Raw genomic sequence first — 5,000 nt, 5'->3', positions numbered from 1 at the left:
AGGAAGGGAGGAGTCTCAGGAGGTGTACCTAGGAGGCTTCCAGGGGCCTGGGTACACTTTTCAGAAAGTACCGTTGGGACTTAGAAAAATTTTCAGGATTTTTGGACTTAGAGCGATTTTTGGATTTTTGTGCAAAAATCGAATTTTCCCTTCTCCCACCGCTCTGGGGCGTCAATATGAAGTGGGGACCCGAGGGAGAGTGCCTCCCATGAGGGTAGAATGTGTGACTTTTGGGGGGAAAGTCGAATTATGGAGCAAAAACCATTTTTGGGGACTTAGAAAAAATTCCGAGATGTGTCAGACTTCCAGGAAGGGGGCGCCTCGGGAGGTGTACCTAGGAGGCTTCCAGGGGCCTGGGTACACTTTTCAGAAAGTACCGTTGGGACTTAGAAAAATTTTCAAGATTTTTGGACTTAGAGCGATTTTTGGATTTTTGTGCAAAAATCGAATTTTCCCTTCTCCCACCGCTCTGGGGCGTCAATATGAAGTGGGGACCCGAGGGAGAGTGCCTCCCATGAGGGTAGAATGTGTGACTTTTGGGGGGAAAGTCGAATTATGGAGCAAAAACCATTTTTGGGGACTTAGAAAAAATTCCGAGATGTGTCAGACTTCCAGGAAGGGGGCGCCTCGGGAGGTGTACCTAGGAGGCTTCCAGGGGCCTGGGTACACTTTTCAGAAAGTACCGTTGGGACTTAGAAAAATTTTCAAGATTTTTGGACTTAGAGCGATTTTTGGATTTTTGTGCAAATATCGAATTTTCCCTTCTCCCACCGCTCTGGGGCGTCAATATGAAGTGGGGACCCGAGGGAGAGTGCCTCCCATGAGGGTAGAATGTGTGACTTTTGGGGGGAAAGTCGAATTATGGAGCAAAAACCATTTTTGGGGACTTAGAAAAAATTCCGAGATGTGTCAGACTTCCAGGAAGGGGGCGCCTCGGGAGGTGTACCTAGGAGGCTTCCAGGGGCCTGGGTACACTTTTCAGAAAGTACCGTTGGGACTTAGAAAAATTTTCAAGATTTTTGGACTTAGAGCGATTTTTGGATTTTTGTGCAAAAATCGAATTTTCCCTTCTCCCACCGCTCTGGGGCGTCAATATGAAGTGGGGACCCGAGGGAGAGTGCCTCCCATGAGGGTAGAATGTGTGACTTTTGGGGGGAAAGTCGAATTATGGAGCAAAAACCATTTTTGGGGACTTAGAAAAAATTCCGAGATGTGTCAGACTTCCAGGAAGGGGGCGCCTCGGGAGGTGTACCTAGGAGGCTTCCAGGGGCCTGGGTACACTTTTCAGAAAGTACCGTTGGGACTTAGAAAAATTTTCAAGATTTTTGGACTTAGAGCGATTTTTGGATTTTTGTGCAAAAATCGAATTTTCCCTTCTCCCACCGCTCTGGGGCGTCAATATGAAGTGGGGACCCGAGGGAGAGTGCCTCCCATGAGGGTAGAATGTGTGACTTTTGGGGGGAAAGTCGAATTATGGAGCAAAAACCATTTTTTGGGACTTAGAAAAATTTCGAGATGTGACAGACTTCCAGGAAGGGGGCGCCTCGGGAGGTGTACCTAGGAGGCTTCCAGGGGCCTGGGTACACTTTTCAGAAAGTACCGTTGGGACTTAGAAAAATTTTCAGGATTTTTGGACTTAGAGCGATTTTTGGATTTTTGATCAAAAATCGAATTTCCCCTTCTCCCACCGCTCTGGGGCGTCAATATGATGTGGGGACCCGAGGGAGAGTGCCTCCCATGAGGGTAGAATGTGTGGCTTTTGGGGGGAAAGTCGAATTATGGAGCAAAAACCAGTTTTTGGGACTTAGAAAAATTTCGAGATGTGTCAGACTTCCAGGAAGGGGGGAGTCTCAGGAGGTGTACCTAGGAGGCTTCCAGGGGCCTGGGTACACTTTTCAGAAAGTACCGTTGGGACTTAGAAAAATTTTCAGGATTTTTGGACTTAGAGCGATTTTTGGATTTTTGTGCAAAAATCAGATTTCCCCTTCTCCCACCGCTCTGGGGCGTCAATATGATGTGGGGACCCGAGGGAGAGTGCCTCCCATGAGGGTAGAATGTGTGGTTTTTTGGGGGAAAGTCGAATTATGGAAGAAATTGAGTTTTGAGGACAAAAAAGTGTTTTGAGGACAAAAAAGTTTCTTGAGGACAAAAAAGTTTCTCGAGGACAAAAAAGTGTTTTGAGGACAAAAAAGTTTCTTGAGGACAAAAAAGTGTTTTGCGAACAAAAAATGGAATTTTGTGATTTTGTGTAAAAATAAGTAAATTCCCCTACTTCCACCACAGGGGGGCTTCAGTATGTTGTAGGGCCCCCAGGGAGGGTCCCCCAACTGGGTTTAAAGTTTGTGGATCCTGGGCAGAAAGTTGAATTTTGGATGAAAAACCGAATTTTGGGACTTAGAAAAATTTCGAGCTGAGCAGTGACAGACTTCCAGGCAGGGGAGCCTCTCTGGAGGTGTACCGAAAACAGTTCCAGGAGCTGAGGTCATTTTCGAACATTTTTTGTTCGCTCAAATTTTTTTTGTTTTTGAGCTCTAAAAAGCTGTTATTATCAATTGGCTCAAAAATTTCAAGTGTCATGAGCTAGTACATGTTGGAGGAATACGTTTTAGGCAAAAAATTGCAAAAAAAAAAATCCAAGTGAAAAAGAACCGGAATGGGGAATTTCTGACTGCTGTAGCAGCCGCACAGTTCCAGGAGGTCGGATACATTTCCGACTTTGTCCCGCTCATTGAAGTACATTGTCCCGCAATGCAAATACATAGTAATGCGCACCTGCGGGAGAATATAGGAGAGAGTGGGCTCTCTCTACCCCGATGTATGGCGGTTGTTCCTATGGTTCTCTGGCTCGGGTAGGCGACTTAGAAGGTGGTCCCTCTTGTCGTGGAAGTTGCAAAATACGGCCGAGACTGAACTTCCACGGCTCCAGGAGGGACTTTTGCTGGTCGTGCGTCCCAAGTGAGAGAGGCGATCCTGGGGTACCTGAGCCTGACCAGACCCTCCCTCGGTGGTCCCTGGTCTTCTGAAGGGTGATGGCATTCAGGGGGGCAAATCTGGAGTCCGTGGCCGAGTTTGGGCTCTAGAAGGCGGACGCCCCTTCTGACCATGTCCCCTCAGAGCCGGCTGGATGGTTCATGGTCCGCGGCTTTGTCTGGCGGTCTGTGCCCAAGCCGGAGAAGCTCTCCTGGGGTACGTGAGCTTTGACCAGACCCTCCCTCGGCGGTCCCTGGTTCTCTGGAGGTGATGGCTGTCAGGGGGGCAAATCTGGAGTCCTCGTGGGAAGGAGGGCTCTTGAAGGCGGACGCCCCCTCTGACTATGTCCCCTCAGAGCAGGCTGGATGGTTCATGGTCCGCGGCTTTGTCTGGCGGTCCATGCCCAAGCCGGAGAAGCTATCCTGGGTACCTGAGCTTCGACCAGACCCTCCCTCGGTGGTCCCTGGTTCTCTGGAGGCGATGGCTGTTGTCAGGGGGGGGGGGGCAAATCTGGAGTCCTCGTGGGAAGGAGGGCTCTGGAAGGCGGACGCCCCCTCTGACTATGTCCCCTCAGAGCATGCTCGATGGTTCTCAGTCCCTGGCTTTGGCTTTTTGGCCATCCTGGGGTACATTCTTGCCAAAAAAAAAAACGACTAAGTGAAAAAGAACCGGAATGAGGAATTTTCTAGGTGCCGCATCCGCCCTACAGTGACTTGAGGCCGGGTACAGTTCCGACTTCGTCCCCTTAAAGTGGGGACGTTGTCCCGCAATGCAAATACATAGGAATGCGCACCTCTGGCAGAATGTACTTGAGAGAGTGTCGTCTCTCTACCCCGATAGAAAGCAGTTGTTTCTCTGGTTCCCCGACTTGGGTAGGCGACTTGGCATGTGGTCCCTCTCGTCTGGAAGTTGCGCACTCCGGCTGAGACCGAACTTCCACAGCTCCGAGAGGGACTTTTGCCGATCGTGCATCCCAAGCGAGAGAGGCAATGCTGGGGTACCCAAGCCTGACCAGACCCTCCCTCGGCGGTCCCTGGTTCTCTGGAGGTGATGGCTTTCGGGGGGCAAATCCGGAGTCCTCGTCCGAAAGGGGGGGCTCCGGAAGGCGGACGCCCCTCTCGTCCATGTCCTCTCAGAGCGGTCTTATCCTCCGATCGATCTGGCACGGCGCTCCCGGGTGGGGAGGTGGTGCTGCTCGCTCGACCCGGGCTTTGGAGCTCGCGTCGGTTTACGGTGAGCGGTGTCCTTCCTCCTGTACCCCCGGGCTTCCACCACCTATCTTTGGGCGCGCACGCCGGCCGTCACCTCCCGTTCGAGGACGGAGGCGGCCGAGCTGTGGGAAGTTTGAATCGCACCGAACGATGAACAGTGGTCTGACGACCCACGCGGGCGAACGGCGGGGCGCCCACCCACCCCGGCGTGGGGGCCAGCCGTCCGAATCGCTCCCCGCGTGGGGAAGCACAGTGTTAGCAAGGGCGGCCCTTTTCGAAGTTCCAGATGCGCAGCCCTGCCCGCGGAGGTCCGTGCCACGCATCGCCCGAAGGGCGGCCTCCGCGGCGGGCACCAGCGAGAGCGGCGGCGGTGGGTGGCGTTTCCACGCCGCTGCCGAGCTCCGCGCCACTAGTCTTTCCCGAGCCCCTACGTTAGTGGGGGGGATGACAGAGCTGTGGAGGCAGGCGAGGGGGGGTTCTCACTGCGCGGTGTGCCCCCACCCGACTCGCCATCGCCTTCCGCTCCTCGTACGTCGTCCTCCGAGGCGGCTCGGAAGGGAGAGGGAGAGCGAGAGAGCGAACGCCCCCCGAGCGAGGGGAAGATGGAGAAGGGAGCGATTTGAATGGGGCGAGAGGTGAAGGGAGTACGGCAGAACGCTGCCCTGCGCACCCCCCCGTGTTCCCGCCAGGCGGGGGAACAGCCCTGGGAGGAAAAGCCGCTCGGGCATCCCTTTGAGGACGGGCAAGAGCCGGGTGTAGGGACTACGCTGGAGGGCGACGCCGATACGGCCAGGCCGACTACGCCCCGCGCGACCTCTG

Source organism: Dendrobates tinctorius, unplaced genomic scaffold (genome assembly GCF_039654945.1).
Source record: "Dendrobates tinctorius isolate UK_male_01 unplaced genomic scaffold, ASM3965494v1 ptg000665l, whole genome shotgun sequence".
In the NCBI taxonomy this organism is placed as follows: Eukaryota; Metazoa; Chordata; class Amphibia; order Anura; family Dendrobatidae; genus Dendrobates; species Dendrobates tinctorius.
The sequence above is the reverse complement of the archived record's forward strand: the minus strand, read 5'-3'. Positions refer to the sequence as shown.